The 24,148-nt window shown below is 41.6% G+C and overlaps 3 long non-coding RNA genes across 4 annotated transcripts; 2 read left to right on the top strand and 1 right to left on the bottom strand.

Moving 5' to 3' along the window:
* Positions 1–8,845: 8,845 nt before the first annotated feature.
* Positions 8,846–12,789, top strand: LOC134452313 (uncharacterized). Of its 2 annotated transcripts, XR_010035428.1 has the most exons (7): positions 8,846–8,955; positions 9,365–9,436; positions 9,527–9,613; positions 10,113–10,164; positions 10,471–10,707; positions 11,648–11,706; positions 12,557–12,789. It is a non-coding gene; the product is annotated as an uncharacterized LOC134452313 (long non-coding RNA). The 2 variants fall into 2 exon arrangements; XR_010035427.1 differs by lacking the exon at positions 9,527–9,613.
* Positions 12,790–12,993: 204 nt separating this feature from the next.
* Positions 12,994–13,810, top strand: LOC134452312 (uncharacterized). Its single transcript, XR_010035426.1, has 2 exons — positions 12,994–13,080; positions 13,288–13,810. It is a non-coding gene; the product is annotated as an uncharacterized LOC134452312 (long non-coding RNA).
* Positions 13,811–18,156: 4,346 nt separating this feature from the next.
* Positions 18,157–22,819, bottom strand: LOC134452311 (uncharacterized). Its single transcript, XR_010035425.1, has 5 exons — positions 22,363–22,819; positions 21,599–21,658; positions 20,539–20,664; positions 19,800–19,885; positions 18,157–19,095 (listed from the first exon to the last, which is right to left on the bottom strand). It is a non-coding gene; the product is annotated as an uncharacterized LOC134452311 (long non-coding RNA).
* Positions 22,820–24,148: the final 1,329 nt, after the last annotated feature.

Raw genomic sequence — 24,148 nt, 5'->3', positions numbered from 1 at the left:
CCACTGGCTGTAAAGACTTCAAATCTTATAATCTGGTGGTACAGATATATAGTTATTATATATAATGTTACTATGGCTGCTCAAACCTTCAAGTGCCCATTTTCATCAGTAAAAGTGCACGGCTTGACTTCAACATTTAATGGTTAAAAAAGCAGTAATATAGTCAGTCCTGAGTTTCACCGAGTTTTAACGGCAGGATTACAAGCTTTTTTGCACTTTAGAACTTGGCCTTCTATTGAAGGTTGGCTGTGACACTGGCTGTGACATTTGATAGGGAACAGATTTTATCTCTGCTTGATATAGTAACATGGGCCGAAAAGGGCCCACATAGCCTATAATATATTAATTATGAAGTCAGAGGCAGGTGCAGGGTTGAACGATTGCGGATATTAAAACAACAGATATTTCAATGAGCTTTGTCTGTTAAAGCCCTTTTAACCTAACCTATGAGTAACAGCTGTCAGCTTGCATTATGTTTGATGACTTGTTCAATTTCGTGAGGAGAATTATTTTGTTGATGTTGTTGTGAAGGATCACGAATGCACTGCCGTGCCAAATCCCACACATGCTCAAAGCTACATTAATCATAGCAACTGACGTCAGAGAAATGGATTTGGCCAGTCAAGAAGAACATGCGCCAACATTGCCAAGTGGTCTCCCAAGAGAGGATTTGGGTACCATACTTATAAAAGAACAAAGTACAAAGTACAAACTCAATTGAGTTTCACACACAGTAAACAAATGCAGTGTTAATTCAACACTTTGAGTACCATCAAATGACTCTCTAAGTGTTGAATTAACACTACCAGATACCGTGTACAGTGTGATTTATACAAATTGGATGCACAAGCCTTCAGTACCCCAGGTGATTAAATGAAGATAAAATAATTGAAAGTACATCTTCATATTTTCTCTGTGTTCTCACCGGTCTTGATTTTCCTGTGCCACTGGATCGGGAGTTTAGGCTTACAGTAGGCCTACGTATGCAGTTTAGCCCTCTGCGTCCGCATGGACTTGTACTGTATCCACTAAACTCCCCGAGCTCCTCAGATTAAAAGGACATTGGGCAACAAAGTGATCCAGAATCCTGACAGCTAATGTTGTCAGTCAGTAGCATTAGCATAACACCCCATGAAGTGAGGCGTTAGCGAGAGAGAGAGAGTTTGCTAACAAACACATGGCAACCACAGCCCACCAGCTGGATGTCATTGCAGAAGGTCTTGTGATCCCTGATATCATCACAGCGCCTGGCCATCTGGCTGCCCGTGACAGCTGACCAAAAAGTCGAGCCGGTCCTCCGTTGTCAGGGCTGATATAGCTTCGCTAGTGTTAAACGGTGCACTGCAACTGTTGGGGTAGGCTAATGGAGCCATCATTGCTAATGTGGATCCAGCAGATGCAGACGCCTTACTTCTGCCCTTGCTTGCGCTGTCCGCCGGCAGGAGGAGGAGTGAATGTACGGCACTTCCATTATCCAAATGTTATGGCAATGGCCAGGGAGTCAGGATGGGGGAGGTGGGGTGGGGTGAGGTGATGGCAAAGGGGTCTGTTGTCCCGGTCCCATGAAAAGGGGGCACCCAGAATTAGGGCGCCATTATATTGTACATATGTGAAGGGGAGACCTTTCAGATGATTTTGTCCCCGACCCTGCAAAGGCTGTCACAGGCCCTGGCAATGACATTACAGCCTCAATGGGGACGAGCTGAGTCCCACTCTCACGCTCACTCTCAGTCTCTCTTTCTCCCGTTCCTCTCTCTCTCTTTCTCAAACTCTCTCTCTCCTCCTCCTCCTCTCTCTGTCTACCTGCATCTTTCTCTCTCTGTCCCTTTCCTCCCCTTTCCTCCCCTTTCCTCCCCTCCCCTTCCCTCCTCTCTCTCTCTCTCTCTCTCTGTCTCTCTCTCTCTCTGTCTCTCTCTCTCTGTCTCTCTCTCTCTCTCTCTCGCCAGCCTCCTCCTCAGGCTTTATTGGGATGGTTATGAACATTTAGATGCTTAGAGAGACTCATGATGAAGACACCGTGCCAATATTAGGCCGACTCTATAAACACAGACACACACATACAGATACACACATGAATACAAATATAATCTCACCAGCACATGAGCACTCACACAAACACACACACGCACGCACGCACGCACGCACGCACACAAGCATGAATGCAAGCGCGCGCACACACACACACACACACACACACACACACACACACACACACACACACACACACACACACACACACACACACACACACACACGAGCACGAATGCAAGCATACACTCTCTCACACACAATAATGCACACAATTTCCGGGGCAAATTGAGGACAGCGTTCTGGCAGAAACGTTCACATGCATAACGGGGAGCCCCTGATACGCGTGGCATACCAACACCCTGCCGAGAGGCTCACAGAGGCCACTGTCAACACGATTTCCCTTATGTCTACATAATCATGGATCTCATAATTGAGCTAAAGATGCACAGGCTGAATTCCTTGGTCAAAGATGTAGCAGGCTCTCTCTCTAGGACTTTTACATGAACAGTGACTTAAGTGTCAGGGCCACAAACCTGAGTGAATCACTGCATTAGGTTAATGGCGCACCATGCCGCATTACCATACTGTACGTACATGTAGTGCCCGCTACTCTCAAATGAAATGAGCCTGGGGAGAGATATACGTACATACACCGGTGTGCTCAAGAACATCCTCGGCATTTATCAAAGGTTCATTTTATGCATTAGAGGAAACACTCAATGCATCCCCTCCCCTCCCAAAGATGGTTTACTGCATGTCATGATCCGTGAAAACCTTCCTTTTCTCCTGCATGCCGGACTGTGTAATTTACTCTCTGAAGGCGCTCTGCCTCTTATTGCGCACACATTGAAAATGTACACATATATATACACACCCTCTGACATAGGCTAACTGATTCAAGCGTCCATGTATGGTCTATTGCCCTGCCAATATAAATTTACAGTAGCATCCACAATGTTTCTTGTCATCTCCCCATTTTTTCTTCAAGCAGCTGTAGCACTGCGTTCATCATCACAGGCATCCACTATGCACAGCAAGGGGTACGAGGGAGGTTGCGGCGTCTCTTTGATATACTGTATACAGTGTACTGCCTACATGTTATATTTCTCCCAGCTGCACACACCCCCTGCCAGGCCCGCCGACAGAGGGGGATAAAGGGGTATGTTGTCCCGGGCCCAGGGACATAGGGCCCTAGAATTGGGTGCCCATTACATTGTATATGAACTGGGAAGGGGGCCCTTTCAGTTGACTTTGTCCTGGGCCCAGCAAAAGCTGTCAGCGGCCCTGCCCCCTGCACATCCACAACAAGAGTGGCTGGAATGTTTGCGGCGCTCCATGGCAACGATGAAAGCTCTATGCAAATATTCGGCGGTTATCTCTCATGGCAACTAATTGATCCCTCAGCGTATCGGGCTGCTGCGCGTGGATGTAAGACTGTAACCGTGTGTTAAAGGCGAGTCTCTTTTGAAGAGAAAAAGGGCTTGCGCCAGAAATCCCATCCAAATTTGATGATATTGACTGTTCCTTGTCAGATCATCAAAAGACCTCAATAAATTACCACTGCTGCTCTAAGGAGGAGAAAAGTGTAAGAATGTGTTGGTGAGATGTTTTTCCCCTTCTGCATCAATATCTGGATTTACAGTGATTTATTGGCCCGAGATTAGAGTGGAACCTACTTTAGTGCTCTACATCTGCTAAAAAATAACCTGTTGATAATGATTGTTAAGATCTTCTCCTGGTTTTAACAGACATTTCTTACATCTTGTGTACATCTGCATGTTCTACTCATCGAGGTAATGCATGCAACCACTCACTTCACCCTCAAGACTTTACCTCCACTGTACAATAACCGAATGTTAAATAGTCAGTTTATGGTCTGCAGTGTCTTTTTTATGTTGTAGTCCTAAGCCAGCTGTAACAGTGATTTGTATCTGCAGAGGACCTCGTGAGCCCCTCAACATTTAGCTAGGATTCTGTTATCATACAATGTATATAGGCTGCAGTTTGTCTTATGCAGTGTCGAACAGGTAATGAAACCTCTTTGATCACAGATTTCTGGAGCTTGAGTTGCAATCTTTTTACACTGCCCTCAGGATGATTAGTAGACAAGATACAGAATGTTGCTCACAACACATGTACTGTATACATATGAAGAACTGACTTCTCTTGTTCAATACAAGTCATGCTGATCCTGTGGCTGTGAAGTTGTCATAAAACAGGCCTGAAAAACGTAGGCCTATATATACGTAAATTCACTCTGACATGTTTTTTTGCATTTGTAGTAGACTACTTCAAGAACAGCACTGGTGTTATTCAGGTATTATTGGCTCGTAAATGTCGTTATGCCACTCCACCACCCCCACTTTCCCATTAAATCTGGATGTCTTTGGCTAATTACTGTAGGACAGTCGTGTTCACAATATCCGGTCAAGCATGTGATTTTCAACTGCATGTAGCACTTTGCAGAGTCAAAGATGATCTTTTATTCACAATTTCTTCAAAGAATAATTATTTTTATCACACATTTGACATTGTGATTTGTGTCCTTCATGCGTGATGTGTCATTTTGTCTTTCAACACTCATGGAAATCAAATTCTACCAATATTTTCTTACTATGCGTTGATTCAACCTGCAAGTCGGTCATTAAAACGGGATTCACAAATGATTGTTGCCTTCGCCCGTTCACACACAACCATTCGCTTAGACAAGCATTTACCTTTTATTGCTTGTTTTGGAAGAAAATCCTGCTTTAACGTGAGCCTGAGGGTATTTTAATGGAGGTGGATGGAGGAAGTGAAGCATTAATAGCCAAATTCATGTAATTGCACTAGAAGATGGTGCATTGGCTTGGAGAGGCTGGTGTATATTGCCACTTGGAAAATGGCTCCTAGCCCATCGCAGGGAGGGGTGGCCTACCCCACACTCTCATTTGGAGGTGTGAAATCGGAATACCAATCCGTTCTAATGGCCGGGCCCCTGCACATTATTGGACAATCACGGAACGCTCAATGGCCAGACTCCCTAGCGCTCCCCTGCAGTAATGATGTTTTGTTGTTGTTGTTGTTTGTCTTTTTTTCCCAGGAGAGCACTCCAGTTATCAAGATTAATCCATACATCATATCAACAAAAATAATGAGTGTAACCTTTGGTTATTGGTCTAAAATACATGTAAATCTGCATTTTGTCAACATCTCTGTCAGATTTTGGCATGACTCATACATATTTTTTATGCAATGCAAAGCTTTATTACATTTGAAAAATAATAGTACATTTACAGTCCCTATTATTTGTAATTGTAAAAGTACAATGTAATATAACATGTACCGACCCAAAACATTACTGATTACAAAATACTTCAGGAGGACCGAGGTTAAAATGAGGGTTAGGTTATGGTTAGGGTACGTATGTGCTGTGCATACAATGTAAGTACATACTGTGAAGAAGACTGTAAAATGAAGTACTGTCCATGAAAAGAATACATTTTTGCTGTCATGTAGTATTTTTTTGGGTTATAGAATAATCAGAAATACTGTTTCTGATCCTCGATTCAGAAGCCTTCAGGGGGTTTCTAGAGTGGTCAGTAAGCCACACTCTGCAGCATCCAGCCATCGGAGTATGTGTCTCCGGCTGACCAGTATTGACTTTCCCGGTCATCGATGCCCTTCCCCCAGGGAGGAGAGGTGAACTTATCAAGGCATGTCAGTTCCCATGGCTGAAGATAGCAGCCACATAGGACAGTGATAGGGGAGCGTATATATCAGCACCCATCAGCAGGGTTGCTAACATCCCTGTCTCTTGGATTTCTTGTCTCCCCACCAAGGAGGCCGACAAGGGGAGACAAAGGAGTCCGTTGTCCCAGACCCAGGGAAAGAAGGGCCCCAAAATTGGGTCTTCATTACATCGTATGTATTGGTGGGGGGGCCTATCAGATGACTTTGTCCTGGGCCTGGCAAAAGCTGCCAGCAGGCATGCTCTCCGCCAAGAATAAAAACCCCAGTGAAGGAAACGTGAGGTCATCCTGAGAGCATAGGGATTCATTAATGTGAGAAGTTTTAAAACACTAAGCGCCCAAAAAAATAAATGTTCCCTTCCTACTTCTATTTTCACTCCTCAATTTGTCTCCCGGGCTGAGAGAGTAGAGAAGTAGCTGACTCCTGTGCACTCACCTCCTTCTCAAAATAAATGATGTTCACTGGGCCATGAGCTGATGATGGCACTTCAGGAGAAACAGGAAGAGAGTGGGAAAAAAGTCTCTTTGTGACTCACAAACAAAAAATGGAGATGAGGTGATTAGAGAAACAGGGAGAGAAAGAGTGGGAGACAAAATTAAAAGGCTTTTCAAACTTAAAAACACACCTGGGAATAGCCCGGTTTTATGAAACGCTGGCGACGACGGTAAATAAACGGACACAATTAATTTTGTTGTTTCAAAAGGGATGCTGTCTTCTATCGGGGCCTATTATTTGTATGTTCCTTTGATATGGCTGTGCTAACAAGTAGCACCAGTGTTTCTTTTTTTTTTTCAAAAAGAGCAACCAGTAGCCTGTCAACATGGCCCAAACCCTAACCCCCAACCCCTGACCCTGGCTCATGGGCACAGTTAGCTCTGCTCTAAATTGGACATGGGGTAGGTTATGTGGTACAGTATGTGCATCTTGTAGGTCAGGTGTAAAGAAAAAAGGTAGTGTTGACCTTTTTTATTCATTTGATTAATTAGTGGATGAATGAATAATTGGAATGGATGGACATTGATTCATGGTTAGTTATATATAGGCCTACCTAATATATTAGGTAGTCTTCTAGATTGAATGAATGACATGGATGAATGGCGAAGCTGCTCTTTAAAATGTAATATATAGGCCTATAATATATTGGCTATATATTGGATATTTTGGGGGAAAACATGCCTTATTAAAGCCCCACTGGGAATCTCCAAATCCCCTTGTCATTGTAACACAGCACTCCACAGCACACACGTGCTCACTGCACACAATGAAATTGCATTTATGCCTCACCTGTGCAAGGTGGCAGCCCCCAATGGTGTCCCAAGGGAGAGTACCATGCTCAGGGTACCTCAGTCATGGAGGAAGATGGGGGAGAGCACTGGTTAATTGCTCCCCCCACCAACCTGGCGGGTCGGGACTCGAACCGGCAACCTTTGGGCTACAAGTCAGACGCCCTAACCGCTTACCCATGACTGCCCTTATGTCCCCATTGGTCAATGAAAACACTTAATAAAGACTGAGAGCAAAATACGGGTATGTCAGCTTTAATATTTCATGAGATGGGTACAGAGCATGACTACAGATGACCACAGGGAGTTTGGTGCCATTTGCTAGTTGTTTGCTGACATTACGCTAAATAAAGCACTTTCCTCCCACAGGTGTTAATGTAAATGTTTCAACCATTTCTAAATGGATGTGCCCTTGCTACACGCGTTTGACATCAGGCCAACTTGCGCAATAGAGTTGCATTATGAAAAGCATGAATGTGAGATCACAAGGGATCACAAGGGCACCATTCTACCCTTTGGTTAGATTAAAGATGATCCTGCAGACTGCTTACAGATGCTGGGAATATCAATAACTCATCTGTTAAATCTCTGTGGTTTATTAAGGTTAGGATCAGAGGTTGGATTTACTGAAGGCCGTGCCTGGAAATAAGGAAACAACGGACAAAACAAAACATGAATTTTAAGCTCACCATCTGCAATACCTGTGTGTGTGGGTGGACTATACAACTCAAGTGCCATCCATTACATACTCACCGCCTTTGGAGAGAAAGGAGAGGAGGGCCATTTTTCTGATAGATATGAGAGAGAGAGAGAGAGAGAGAGAGAGAGAGAGAGAGAGAGAGAGAGAGAGGGAGAGAGAATGGAGAGGCTTCATTTTTTACATTTGTTTCCACCTCCCCTGATGAGCTGACAGATGATAAAGTGAAGCTGCTCGCACAAACACATGGTGACAGAAGTGCTGATCACTCGCGAGTGCAGATTGTCAGGGAAGGGACTATTATTTATGCTTTAGCCGCACAGCTCTGAGGTCACAGCATGCGCTGCTGGTGATACCGCCTCCCTAGTGTGTGTGTACTTCTAAGGATCCATATGCTCTGCATACTGATACACGTCTTCCGTCCGTCCCCTTCCTAAATTGAAAAAAAGAAACGTCAATGGGCAACAACAGTATATAGGGCATTTATCTCACATTAATACGGGGCAGAAAAAGCTGTGAATTTGTGTTTTTGCACCAAAGTCACAGCTCTCTCTGGTAATTAATTATGAGTTGTGGTGCTGCCTCGCGCTGCCACATCATGAGGCTGCATATAAATGAAGAATTCATTAGCGCCGAAACGGAGGGGAGGGGAGGGGAGGGGAAGCAACGTGATCTCGAGCTAATTGCGTCGCATTTATCACGCAAACCAAACTCAAAATTGCGTCGTTATTCAGCCGCATTCCCTGTGATGTCACACATGCGCAGTAGCCAGCACTATCTTTTAAGGCCAGGAGGCTTTATTGTTAGCCTATTTATAACAAAAACAAAACGTTATTCACGTTGCTTAACGTAACGACTCATTATAAATATGCTGTTAAGTCCCCACAAACTAATACTGAGCTCTTTTGGGCTGTTAAAGTCAAGTTTTGATTTTAGCAAGTATTTTTCTGTTTGATTGAATTAAAACGAACCCTGTAAACATTGACATAAATTTGTCCAGATCGTGATTTGCGCACAACAACCTCTAGGCCTACAACGTTTTGAATAATTTCATCATTAAATCCCTAATAATAATTTCATAATAAATCCACAGACCCCCTCCCTCTGCTACTACACCAATGATGTCATTTTATTGCGACCACTCTCTGGATTGTGGATTTTACGGACTGCATTCCCATGTACTGGGTTTAGCTGGACCGTATTGGACTGGAGGTAAGTTAATTTAATTGATAAGGTGAATGTGCATTAACTGCTATATTTGAATGCATCTTCCAGGTCACATCATTGGTTTAGTCGCCAAACTTTTCTGACTGTCACAGTTGGTTTTACCAGCCAGCTGCTTCTACTGTGTAGCCTAGCCTAGCCTACCCATTATTGCTCGCGTGGCAAATTATTCTGTCCATAATTATTTATACTGTTTGGTTTTACAAGCGGTATCTCGGCCTCATCAAGCAAGCAGAACTTTGAAAACGACGTCAGATGCGCCAAAGTTCTGCTAAAGAGAGTAAATAGCGCGATATGTACTCTGAAATCTCATTCTGAGCAGAGCACTTGCTTGACAGGTTCACTAATCTCTCTCTCTCTCTCTCTCTCTCTCTCTCTCTCTCCCCCCAACTTTCAGGTGACAGGATATTTTGTACCTGCTTCGGACTGGTTCTGTCATTAACCTACTGAGCTGGTGCTTCTGTCCCAGGTAGGCTACATGGGCAGTCATTTTGTGTGTGTAGGCTACAGGTTTGGTTAGGTGTTTCAAGTTCAAATTCCATTCTTTCTGTACATGCAGGTAAAATGTGTTTGAACTTACATTTGCATCTATACATGAAGTAGGCAGCCTAGAGCAGGAGGCGGGCGTCAGATCAGAGGGTTGCAGGTTAGAATCCCACTTTTCCACTCCCTATCTTGCTCCATGGCTGAGATGCCCTTGAGCAAGGCACGTAACCTAACCCCACACTGCTCCAGGGACTGTAACCAATACTCTGTGCTTTGGACTAAAGCGTCAGCTAAAGTATAATGTCATAGTAATTTAAAAAAAAACAAAAAAAGTCCTATTGACCATGGCACCCAACCTAGCATTGCAGCCAAAACTGTGTCTACCTTGTTTCAAATGCTTCTCTGTATAAAATGGCCAATTTCCATTACATATTCTAATTCCCCCAACTCTATATCGAACTTCATTGGGTGGGGCTGTTTTATTTATTTTTTCATGTTTTTTTTAACTGCATATGAATGAGATGCTGTGTGACTAAATAAGCTTACCATAATGTTTTTAGTACTGTTATTTGTGTTTTTTGTTGTTGTTTTGTTACAGTAGTAGTAGTAGTAGTCTTGTGATCATATGGTCATCATATGTTATGTCTGCATTTCCCTAGGCATCTCCATCGCATCGCTCCTAGGCATCTGAAAGTGTACCGTTGCGCACAGGTGTGTATGACTGGTATAACATTTACAGCAGCAGCACATAGCTGGTAAGAGAACAGAGTTAATGCTGGACAAAAACCCTCATCTGAAAAAGCAAGGTGTGGAAAAAACACATACACTGCCATTTGAGACAAGTGTCCTATGAAGACACCTGAAAGAGTCAGTTATAGATCTGTAGTGCTCATGTTTATTTTGTTTGGTTGAGGGTGGGGATGGGTGGGGTATAGCACCTGTAAGACATGAAAACTACTTTCACCCCTGCTGTATACACACCATCTTTGTGGATTTTGCTTGTTCCTACCTACATAGATCATGCTGGTAACGAGTTATTCAAAGGGTCTACCAATCATGGCAAAAACAGAAATCCAGCTCCTCAGCCCAGGCAGTGCCAACAACCCAGCTGATCCAGGAGCTGCAGCGAGGGGTAGTGATGACACTCCGGGCACCCCGACTGCCCTCTTCAACCATTCCCATGGAATTCATCCTGTCCAGCCTCCGTCAGATAATCCAGCCCTCCCCCTCCTACTTCCAGAGACTAATTTGCAGGTAAGCATACACAAACTGAACATTTTGTCATACTGGTCGGTCAGCTGTGGTCTTTCTATTTTGCACATCAAATTCATCCCATTTCATCCCCCAGAATCTCATCTTGTGATGTGGATCTACTGACTACACTGCTTATGTGCAGATTTTTGGCATTCTCTAAACACACTACCCCACTATCCCATTCATACACTACCCAACAATAACTGTCTGGACCCTGCAACAACATACAACACATCATACATAGGTAGAACAATGCTGAGGCACTAAACTCCTAAAGGTTACAATTTTTACATATGCCCTGAGGAAGGGACATAAGGATCGAAACACGTAGGCATTGTAGCCAAATAATAAAAGAAAAAAATGTTACCTTGAGTGCCTCAGTATTTGTCTACTTCGACCAAGTTTTAGAGGCCCTACACTGATGAGCATCCAAGGGAAAAAGTGAAGACCCAGATTACTCAAATGACCTGTTTGCGTTTGACATCATACTGTACATAATGGCTTGTTGATCCTGTCCCTCGTGGAAAGGACACACACACGCACACGCATACACACACACAGACAGCTCCTATGGAACCGCACCATGTGACTGCACCTTACCTGCACCTTACCTGCACTACCTCAGACGCAGACCAACGCTGCTTGTTGTAATTATTTATTAATTAATTACTTTATTGTTACTAGTGTTACGTGTCCTGTCTTGCACTAATGTCAGACATACACAGAACTGACATTTACAGACTATGTCCTGACATGGCATAGAGTGAGAATTTCATTTTACTTGTATAACCTGTGCATATGAAGAAAATGACAATATAACTGACTTGACTCCACACACACACCACTAATTACTCGCTCCGCAAGATTAGTCATTAGAATGTTTGAGTTTCACAATACAGGCAGACAACTCTAATTTCATTGCATGTTACACTTTTCACAGATTCTAATGGGTATGTGCTAAGGAGATGATGAGTGAACACGCTGCCAGTTTGGTTGCAGGTATGTTTTACTTTATCTGTCGAAAAAGCATATGCGCTCCATTATCCTGCCTGTGATGTTTTTGAAGGCCATCACTTGGGGTCAATAGACAACCAAATATCTGTCAGTGGTAAAGTGTCTTACGTCCGTGTACTATGAAGGTGGATCACAGTAGAAGTAGTTAACCATATTTCTCAACCTAACCATATTATCTCCCCCACACCGCACACATTGCTCAGTGCTGCTCCTGCAGAATGGACCATGCTAACCTCCCAGTTGTGTTTGTAGATCTCCACACAAATATCACCCCTCTACATTGTAAAGCTGAAAAGAATATGTCTACTTGACATCTTTTAACCCACCAAGTAGAGGAAGGTTAACTTAAGTACAGTTTAGTTGTTGTTTTGGTGTTGTGATTTTATCACATTATATTACATTACAATTCATTTAGCAGACACTTTATCCAAATGTGTATCCATGTGGATCAGAGTGTGGGGTGAACACAGAGGACAGCTGTATACAAGTAAACCATTGTAAAACTGAAGACCTACTGATCGTGTGTAAGCAGGATAAAGTAAGTGCATAGGGTTATGAATTACAGATTAGGAATGAATGCTTTGTTATGTAGGGGAGCTCTCTCAGACGAGATGAGTCTCCACAAACTGCTTGAAAGTTGAGAGGGATGAGTACACTAAAAAAATGTATCATTTCCCCAAATGCAGCAACAAGTGAAAAGCCATTATAATGTCTGAATCTGTATTTAATTTGAGATTGTTATGTATATGTTTCTGTGTATATATCTCCTGCTTTAAAAAAAAAATGTATATATTTGTTTAAAATATATATCTCCTGTTTTTTATGTTGTTTCCAGTGTGTCACCGAATTCCGTAGATTCATCATCACTATGTGGGGTGGAAGCTGCACAGACTACAACAAGGCTTCTGGGACCCCACTCCCCTCAAGCAAGACATTTACCACCTGCTTCACCTATGAAGGACTGATTATTGGCAGTGATGTATACCACAACGCATACAAGCTGTTCAGCCTGCTGCCCTCCGGGTAGAGGTACAGGAGTATCTGCTTCCGCAACTCCAGACTCGCCAACATCTTCATCTACCAGACTGTCATGCCGAATCGTCCCTCCTCTCTCCCATCCCAGGATGCCAAATTATGACCAAGTGACTGAAGAACTGCCATACGTCTTCACTTGGTCATGGCATGACCAGAGGCTGTATGCAGACTCACAGTATAATTCTACACGATCCACTATAAGTCATATTTTATTTCAGGTGGTTTTAATAGCTGTGATACATTAATGATGCCTGCCAACGATTCTGAATTGTGTACAGTCTGTAATATTTCTTCTTCAAGGGACCAGTCAAGTCGATGTGACAGGTGATTTTTATACAAAACTTTGTCAAAGTTTACGTAATTGACACATCTGGTTGGTCCTTGTTTTTAATTCTTAATTGTCAATATACTATATGCCTTTATCAGGTTTGAGCTTGGAGTTGAGTATATGTTAAATTAATAGAATGTGTTTTTTGCTAGTCTTCACATTAAACTTAGACCGAACTGCCTTTACCTTTGGATCGTCTGCAGTTCCCTGTTGGCCCACTACCATCTGCCCCGCATGGTGCGCGACACCAGACACTGGAGCAGCTGGGTCGCCACTCATCAACGCAGAGTGAAACAGTGCTTTGACCGCTCCCACAGGGTTAAAAGCCCCACACTTGCTCCACTGGACTGATTGAGGATCCGCAGGCCTACCCGGGGCCACAAGCTCAAGTCATTCTGTTCTGCCCCACTGCAAGTGACTGAGCAGCTGGGCCCCGCCATTTTATGCCGTGTTCGCAAGGTGCCGCCGCCTACTGCAACAGACCTGGAGGCGACCGGCCCGTACAAGGGCCCATCCAGGCCATCTCAGGGACTATGTACTCTGACAATATGAATGATGTTCCTGGGTCTCCCCTGGGGAGGGGGGAAATGTTATGTCTGCTCTGTTGCCTGTGCTGATATTTCATATTTCCTGATGCTACTTGAAGACGACATAATAACATTTGTGCAGGGCATGCTGGGATGCGAGTTCAGTGAAATAAACGTCTGGTATGGCTAGACTTTGACAGCTCTGTGTGTAGCGTATTGTTTACAGTTTTATTGTACATAACACTGGGGGCAAAATCTTAATTTCATGCAGCCCATGGGATCATTTCAAATGTGTATTACACAGTTGGCCCACATACACCATTAATGTATGTTGTAACAAGACTTGAACATGAAATTTGGTTGTCAGAGGAATATGAGTGTGCCCAGGCCAATGAAACAGCTCATTCATATGTAACACAATATGAACTACCATGCATGATGATGGAGAAGAGTGTATGTAACATTTTAAAGCACTACCCCTGTAGACCTAAATTAGCTGTTACCAGAATGGCAATGACCAATTCGTTACATATTAGGTCTACTTAAAGGTGCGCTGTGTAGGATGTTGGCCAGAGTATTGCAACTATGCTGCTCATTGAAATAGTGCTGCCCATTGCCAAATTAGATCTTTTCATGATTAATTACTAAATAATAGGACTAAAGTGATATCTAATAGTATGACCAAAGTACAGTAAGTTTTGCAGCTAAAAATTCTATTTCTGGACATTCAAAATGGCGGTCATAACAAATAGCCTACTTTGAATTTCATGACGGTGGTAAGTATTCATTAAAAAGGTCTCCTAACATCTGTTAATGGGCAGCAGTAGTATTAGTATTACTCTGGAAATAATACTAAAAATATTACACACAAAACAAATACTTCGTTTGGCCTAACTTTATTTCAGATTTTGATTTTGGCATTTTGTCTTAATACTCCTGGCTTGGATCCTTCAAAACCCACTTGTAAATATGTATTTTGAGTTGTGCTTATAGGCCAGATGTGTGCCATTCTAAAATAAAAATAAAAAACAGTTTTGCAATGTCAAATCTGAGACCGTTTTGGATATGCTGCCAGTTCGTTTTTTTTCTGTAAAAATAGGTTTGTTTTGCCTACACACATAACTTACATAGCCTAATTCAAAACCCACTTGAATATCCACATTTTAGTTTAATTGATAGGTGAACATACGCCTTGCAGAAATAATCCAGCATGATTTGACTCAATGTAGCCACTGGGGGGAACGTATATGCTTATTTTGGCAGCAAGCTATGACTTTTGGTAGCCTACTTTTATGTCCATACATCCTTAAAACTCTCTTAACATCCACATATGCACTTGAATTGGCAAGTTGATAGGAAATAATCCAAGATTTAGACGCTTGATTCAATAGCCATGCGTGGGGCATCCTGAATTGCTTGGAAATACATAATTGTGCCAGCAAGCGACTAAGACTTTTGATACTTATAAGTAAATAAATGATTGAAAACCCACTTAAACATCCCCATATGTGCTTGGATTGACAAAGCCATGTGTGCTGTGGTGAAATAAACCAATTTTCAGGTATTTGAGTCAATGTAGCCACTGTGGGGCAAACTGGGATGCTTGGAAATGCATAATTTTGGTAGGAAACGGCTATGACGGTTGGTAATTTTAAGTTAATAAATCATTTATTACCCACTTACACATCCCAATATGTACTTGAATTGACAAATGGATATGTGCTGAAATTATATTAACCATTTTTCAGGCATTTGACTAATAGTAGCCACTGTAGGGAAAGGGAAATGCTTGCCATGTGTAATTTTGGCATCCAACGGTTGTGACTTTTAATGCTTAAAAGTCAATAAATTGGTCAAAAAACATCAAAACATTCTTATTTTGACTTGTCTTGATGCAGAAATACATGATCTGCAAAAAAAAAATATATTACACGCAAATTTTCATGCTCTGTCGATGCTTAGCCCACAGCCATCCTAAAAAGGTACCATTAAAAGAAGCGAAGGAGCCATTTACAGCTTGGTAGGCGTAACACCTTTTTTTTCATGGAATGTCAACATATGGCACATATTTTGATAGAGGCTATAGTGACAAACATATCTGTAAAATATTGGCCCTCTACCTGCTTGTATGTGACTGGGAGGCGGGGCCAAAAATCAAAAATGTGGAATTTCTAGGGGGCGCTATAGAGCCAGTGAACATGGAAGTTGTAATTTAACTTATTTTTCCTATTCTGTGTGACACATAGATCAATCATACCAAATTGCAGGCTTCTACCTTTTTATGTGTTGGCTGTAGACTGGGTCAAAAATGAGGAAAAACTGACAAAAAATAGAATTTCTAGGGGGCGCTATTGAGTCTGCAAATGTGTTGGCTGCATTTTGACTTCACTCACATGTTCAGTGTGACCTATATAAGTGACATATCCAATATGAAGTCTGTATGTACTTTTGAATTCCAAGGGGGTGGGGCCAAAGTTGTCAAAAAGAGAGAAAGTGCATGAAATTGTAGGGGGCGCTACAGAGTCTGTGGCTAGGAAATCTGTAATTTGACTTAACTTACTTATTCTGGGAGACACAAAGATGTTCTATGCCAAATTTTAGATTTCCAAATTGTTGCATGTTGCCAGCAGATGGTGCCAAATATGTCAAAAAAAAGAATTCCTAGGGGGCGCTATTGAGTTTAACAATGAGTAATCCACAATCAGACTCCAATCCCATGTTTTTCGTTACACATTGATGTTGCATACCAAAGTTTGTCATCCTGCAATAAAAGGAAATTAGAAATGGTAACCCTAACCCTAATTATCACGAATTCCATAATGAATAGCCTGTAATAGAGTTATAGGGCAGTTATTGAAAACAAATATGAGCACGTGGAACATTATGTTACTGTTAGGGATTACACAAATTGAAAATGATGAAACAAACTGAAAATGATGAAACGCCTGTTGGATTAAGGATAAAATGTGGTGTATAAGGTGGTGCTACAGAACCAGTGAGTGTGTAAATTGCAATTAGATTACACAGCATAATTCAGGAAATTATTGTATGTCACATGCATGGCTTAAATCTTGGGTTCAAATAATACAATTCTTTAGAATACGGGCCATGCCTGGGTGAGTTGTTGTATGGACATGTCAGAATGTCCTGGCAGCATATAATCAACATTCTACCAGCCTATAAAGTATCTGGAAATGGTGATAGAATCCTAGTGGTCTTATAGTCTTGAAATATGTGTATCACTGGTGTACACAGGGGCACAACTACTCATTTCTGGGGGGGTATGCAAGAACTATTAGGTGCCCCCCCCACCAAAAAAACCCCATTATTTGGCGCCCTCCAATGCCCTCCCTTTGGTGCCCCCCTCTCTCTGGCGCCCCCCTGCAACGCATTCGTCGCATATACTGTAGTTGCGCCCCTGGGTGTACAAAAGACTGCATGGTGTAATTTCATGTGGCTGTATTTTTCTTATCATAAAAGGGATGCAACAGAGTGCAATTAGATTTCAGAAATGTTTTAGGTAACATTATTTTATGTCACATGCATAGTTTTAATCCGAGACCCAAGTAATATGTAATTCCATGAACTACATGCCATGATTGGATTACAGTTGTTGTAAGCACACATCAGCATGTCATAGCTTACCACATTTTATGGGCCTAGAAGGTAGCTAGAAATGGTGAATGTAGTCTTTAAACATCATAAGGAATGTACAAGACTGCATAATATCATTTCACTTTGTTCCTGCATTTCTATTGAGTATTCAACACCAACACATACTAAACCAGGTTTTGGGCCAGCTCTCTTTCATAATGCAGCCCAAAAAGACTCATTGTCCATACTGTATTGAATCAACTAACTCAGTGTCTGGACTTGATCAATATGCTGCACTGAAGACTCCTCAAGTCAGTGTTAGCCTAACTTGGCCTTATAACCATGACCAAAATGCAGTGATCATACTTTAAAAGACAATGACAGTAATTACTAAGGGCATCATCAATGCTAAGATGTTTTATTTATTGCATTAAACATGAAATCACCAGTAAAACAAGGTGATCAGTCGTGGTCTAATGCTTGAGGAAATGAGTTTAAGATCAGAGGGTTGCATGTTTGAATCCCAGCTTTACCTCGCCCGACATCCTCAGCTGAAGTGCCCTTGTGCAACGCACCTAAACCCACACATCTCCAGGGACTGTGACCAAAATCCTGTAAATAACTAAGACGTGCAATGTAATGATCAAAACAGTTTATTAAAAATCATTAAAAAATCATCAATATTCACAAGGTATAAAACAGCAAACAAATCAGAACACTTAGGACCAAGTCTTAACAGAAAGGTGGGAAATGTGTCAGCTTTTGTGTAAATTAAAACTCCTAATTCAATCATAACAAAGAGACAAGAACAGAACATAAAAGAAGTTTAAGTTAATGGTGAAAAGGCATTAGACATTTCCATGAATATCACTGCAACCAGTGAATATCACTGCAACCAGTTGGCATGTCATGATGCATGCATCCCATTTTGTATCTGTTCTTCCTTGAAGATTCTGTTGCTTTTATCAAGGTATATATCCAGTGACACTTTCTGAGCAGCTTCATGCAGATATTATCGCTTTTAGTGTGTCATTACAACAACCACCACGAAAGAGGGTCTAGGTTTGAGTCGCAGCTGAGAAACGCTACATTCTGTTACTACAGATGAAATGTTAAAAGGTACGCTGTGTAATATTTTTAAGCAGTTTCTTTCCAGAATTCATTCAGGCCATTCACAAATGTAACCTTTTTCAGAATACTTACCACCATCAAATTCTGAGTATTCATTATGACTGGGAAAATTACACTTTTCATGAAAACATGAAAGGAGTCCATTGTCCACCATCTTGAATTTAGTTGCATAATGTACTGTATTTTGGTCATACTAGTAAATATTGGTACATACTAGTAAATACTTGGTAAAATTCTTGAAAATTCAAAAGTCAAAATGGACAATAGGTAGCACAGTTGCAATGAGCAGCATAGGTGCAATACCTGCTCTGATCACCATCCTACACAGTGGACCTTTAACAGTATAATGTGGTCATTTAGTTCTAGGACCAGTGGTTCTGAGTGGTTCTTCATAGTGTTCAAAGGCAGTGCTGAAGAAGTTGGATTGGCTGCTTGGATTATTCGAGCTTGTGTAACGGAGGCCAACTAGCAGAGTGTGGCGTGGAAGGATAGTAAACCTCCCTCCCGAAGCCTCATACAGTACCAGCAGCGCTGAGCTATGGGACTGGTCATTTAGCTCAGCGGTATCGTGCTGTGCCTCCCATACCCGAACCGATGCGTTGACTAGGTGGTGGCAAGTTCAAGATCTAAGGGGGACAGACTGTGTGGAAACACCTCAGTTACACTTGGCTCTAAGAACACAGTTCAAGTAACAGGCTGAGCTGTCAAGTTGATGACTATGACTGGGGTCTTCATTGGGATGTGTTCTTCTGGAGACACCTGCAAAACAAAATAAATATACATGCATGGGCATGAGTAAATATATGACGGTGCATATGGCCATATAAAAAAAAACAACAACATTAACAACAACTACAAAACACAACACAGCAGAATCAGCAGTCCTCAGCAAGAGCATTCCATCATTAAACAGGAATGCTAAAATTATGATTACAAACTGTGAGAGATAGTAATACTATTAGTATCTACTATCAGTAATACTATTAGTATCAGCTCTAATTTAAGAGTGAACACCTTAGTTTCATCTCTTAATTTCAATCAGGCTCATCAAAACTTGTGTACGGCTTGTGGAGGGTACATGAGTCCAGATTCAGGAATTTGAAATTGCATCATGTTGAGGAGTTGAAGATATTTCCTCAGCACCTCAAACAGTGGTGGTCAAATGCTAACATACTGTGCACTGGCCCCTTATGAAACATACTAAGTTTCATGTAAAAGGGCGACCATAAAAATGTCACATAAGATGTAGTGTCAATACTTCATGTTACTTCATGCAAACATCATGTTAGTAGTGTTTTTTCCAATTTAGACAGAAGGTTAGTTTAAAAGCATACAGTATGTTACCCCAGTGATTTGGCTGACATTCATGACATTGAATCGTCTAACCACAAAGAAATGAGTGGAATGCCCTGTAACGCCAACACACAATACATTCCAACAACATTCCCACAATTGCTGCCTACCTGAGACCTTAGACTTTGGTAGGCTCCAGGTCAAGCAATGTATGGGGCCACTCTTCCTCTCAATCACATTATTCCTCTGGTTGCACCTGAAAACAACACAGATAGAAGTGTACATCAGTTATTGTGATAGCACCAGTAGGTGTGGATGAAGAAAGGTGTAGATGAAGAAAGCAGCGCACCACTACATTAAATCTGCACATCAAAGACCTGCCCAAAATACCAAAACTACTTACTGTGAACTTGCTTTTTGATTATGAAACTAGGAGGCTAAAGAAAGACAGCAACATGCAGAAATGCATCTTTTTTCACAGAAACGCAACCAATCAGAGTTCAAAGACATTTTAACCAACAAATGTCCATGACTTTTCCATGACTTGGGCACAAGTTCCCATGACTAAACATAACATCTAAAAGTGTTTCTACCAGTTCAGCCACCCATTGAGGTCAAGCCTTTTGTTAATTGTAACTATTTGATTTGTAAGCTTAATCCTGCCATCTGGTGGACTAAATGTGCAGCTGCAAAGTCTACATCAGTCACAATCTCAAGCACTGGAGCCTAGCACATTTTTTGTCTGTATATGAAATGTGTTTAACTACATGTAAAAGTGTCACTGTGAAATTACAAAAACATGCATAATGACACATTGAATGATTATATAAATGGATATTATTCCTCCTTCATTTTTTTGTTTGATCAATACAAATTTTCATTATTGGTCCAGGAGATATGAAATCTTACTTAAAAAGGACTGTCCGTGTATTAACGCACTGGGAGCACACACGATGGACCACAGTCTGCCTGTCTCTCCTCCACAGCATTCCCCATCAGAGCAGTCCTCCAGGACAAACTTGTTACATTTTGCTGCTGAAACAGAAGAATGAACCATAGCAAGAATAGAAGGTGAATAGCCTACCACAACATATCCGTCACAAATAGACCAAGCACTACATCAGCGATTCCAGCGACGGAAGTAATTGACTTTGCATTGAGTCGCCCAACAAAAGTGATTCGGGCAACTAGAGGCAATTCGCGCGACTTGAGCGACAGTTTGTAGTTTTACTTATTATTCAAATTAGCTATGATGTGGTATTGCAACAGTCGCCACAGCCAATTGGAATGTTGGACTGCTTGCATTCTGCTTTTAACGGACATACTTCTATCACTCTTGCTGCACAGTCCAGCGATTCTCTGTTGCTTGATCTTGTCGCCACCGGTGTATTCGCCTGGTAATGCACTGTACTTCTGACAGAAACACAACCAATAGATATTAAATCTTACTTTGAACAGACTGCACATTAACCAATGCAATGGAAATACACATCACTGACTTAAGTCTACTAACCCCCTCAGCAATTGTATTAATGATATCAATACAAGTGATTTTCAAGATGAGACCATTTCCATACAAGGTTGCAGGGGGTAGATATTTTTAAGGGAAGACTATTTGCATAAACTCTAACCCCTCTTTTATCCAGCTCATCTACTATTCACCATCGTAAGGAAGAGGTATCATAGTGTCCTCTCAGCCAATATGATGATGCTCGTCTATGCTGTCATTGTCATTTTTACAGTATTAATGTGCCTCTTTGGTTTTGCTAGGCCCCTCCTAGTCTTCCCTCTCTTCCGTTCATTGGTTTTGTGAACATACAAAGGACATGCCTAAAAACTGCATTTATAATATTGATAATTATATCCTAATGTCACCAGATAGAATGAGATCTGATAAAGAGGGATTGAGATTTGTGTTGTACTTCAGTTAAAAAACACAGCATATGAATTAAATGAAACTACTACTTACCCATCAACAGTTTCGCTCCACTGAATATTTTGGACCTCAGGGAAAACTGGAGACGTAAAACTGTAAAGTAAGATTTAGACCAGAAGAAATAGTAAGTTTCTTAAATGTGCAACAGAAAAACCACACACAACTTCAGTTAGATAATGCATACAAACAGCCATATGAAGACAATGTTGTCATATTCTGTGGAGAGGATGGAAAATATAACATGCATTAAATCAACGAGAAGATTGTGCTTAGAAGAGACAATTAGGTTGGTGTGACTTAATAGCTCATCTTATTTCTGTTCAGATCTCCTTTTTCAGATATTTTCAACGGCACTTTGACTTTGCACACAAAATGCACATTAATACTGATTAGTTAGTGATGCAAAATGAGCTATTAAGTCGAATTTGGAAAAGCCAGAGACCTTGGAAAGGGAGAACATACAACACCTTTGGTAAAGCTAGGCTAACTTAGTTGCACCACACTGAACTTGCAGCTAATTTTGATGTTACATGCAAACCAGAGGTGGATGTGGCTGAGATGGCACGCATATAAACAATCACGTTAATAAATTATGGACTAAACAAACTGTTAACATCACAAATCACGCGAGTAATACAATACGGGTGTAGAAGCAGCTAGCTCGTAAAACCAAGTTAGCTTAACAAATGAAGTGGGAATTGTGTGATAAACAAATTGCATGATCATCCCGATGTGCCGCTGTGTCAAGCATTCAAATAGGGTAGATGATAAATATCTAATTTATCAGATTAACTTACCAATTGATGAATAAAGCTCAGCCAAACCACATCAGACTGCAGGCAGTACAATCAAATCCACAATCCAATGCATGGAGGTCGCGATGAAATGACATCATCATAAACAGTGGGGGTACATCAGGGTTATTTACAATGAATATTTCAAAAACCTTACTGGTTGAATGGTTTTCAGCCACAAAAGTCTTCTGGACAAATACTACAAATGCTCTCGTATAGGATAAAACAGCTTCTGTTATTTTATTAATATCCTAGCAAAACAGACTTTTGTCTAGGAACTAAAATGTGACTAAAATAGCCCATAAGCTCAGTATTTTGTTGTGGGGATTTAATTATGAAGTTGCAATACGCGGTTATGTGGAGCAACATGAATAACGGCTTATTTTTCAGTAAATTAGGCTACAAAGATGTCAGGGGGGCTCCAGACAGCAGAGTGGCCACTGCGCATGTGTGACATAAAAGAGAATGCGTCCTTGTATTGACGCAATTTTGAGTTTGGTTTGCGTGATAAATGAGACGCAATCCTTCGAGATCAGGCTCGGGGAAGGGGGTAGGGAGCAGGGAGGCGAGAGAGAAATTTGAGGTCACAACAAACCACTTCATTCTTGTGGAGGTGTCAAAACCGTCTGGTCTCGTCCCTCTGTTCATTTCACAGTGACAATGACAGTATGCGTATGTGGTGGAGAGCGCGTGGTGTGGTGTAGTGTGTGTGTCTTTTTGAATGTGCGCATAGGAGACCTCTCAAACATACTTGAGACTTTGCATCTGTTGGCGCCTCAATGAGGACAGCACAGCAGATGGAGGAGGGCATGCCTCTGTTTGCAGCCATGCATACTCAAATAGACCACGAGGAGTGGGTGTCTCGTTTTCTTTTATTATTTCTTTTTATTGTTTTTATACCAGAGCAGAGAAGTGCAATCGTGCGAGCTGTGCCCAAATGTATTTACTGTACAGTGTGTATACACAGAAAACAGTGTCTCCTCCCACAGAACCATCAGAAATAGATCCCAAGAGTGCTGGCTGCTGGCAGAGCACTATACCATAAGGCTCAGGGAATGAATCAATGACATAATCACATAACTTTGATGAATTACTCAGCTAAAGACTCAATTCAGTGAACACAGTTTAAAAGCAGCATGGCGAATTGGCTCATCATAATACCTCATCACAAATGTGTATAAATCTGAATCTGGTGATGTCGGAAAAATAGAAGTAAAAACATCAGCGCCAGACATGTGAAAGAAATCTTAATAACACTGTCTACCCTTTGATATTTTTTTTCCCCGCCCAATTCCCACGTGAAGCCACAATATCTGAAGAGTCTAATAAATATTGAAAGGGTGTCATGCGCATATGAGCCGGAGCAAAGTTAGATGGAAAGTAGATTACAAAGGTAGGCTGGGAAATGTCGAGATATTGAGGAGAAGACAGGAAGTGAGTGCGGAGGCGTTGTCGTGTGTATGATTACACATATTGTCAATCTGCTTATACAGTCCCGCATGGGGACCTCTAGAGATGGCACCACCACCTGAGCTGAGCTGGGCCACATGCAGCTGAGAAATGAAATGATGAATCACAACGCTGGACTGTGCCTATTCCTTTTATCTGGTAATTTATAGCGCACACACATGGACCCATTACGTGGAAGCGAAAACCAATGGCCCATGGGACACAAATTAACACTTGTAAGACAATGCTCATTATGCATTCCAAAACACAATATGGCAGTGGCAGCAAAAGCACACTTACTCTAAGTGTTTGTTTCTTTGGGTTTATAATACAGAATAAT

This window comes from Engraulis encrasicolus, chromosome 7 (genome assembly GCF_034702125.1).
Source record: "Engraulis encrasicolus isolate BLACKSEA-1 chromosome 7, IST_EnEncr_1.0, whole genome shotgun sequence".
Lineage (NCBI taxonomy): Eukaryota > Metazoa > Chordata > Actinopteri > Clupeiformes > Engraulidae > Engraulis > Engraulis encrasicolus.
The sequence above is the reverse complement of the archived record's forward strand: the minus strand, read 5'-3'. Positions and strand labels throughout refer to the sequence as shown.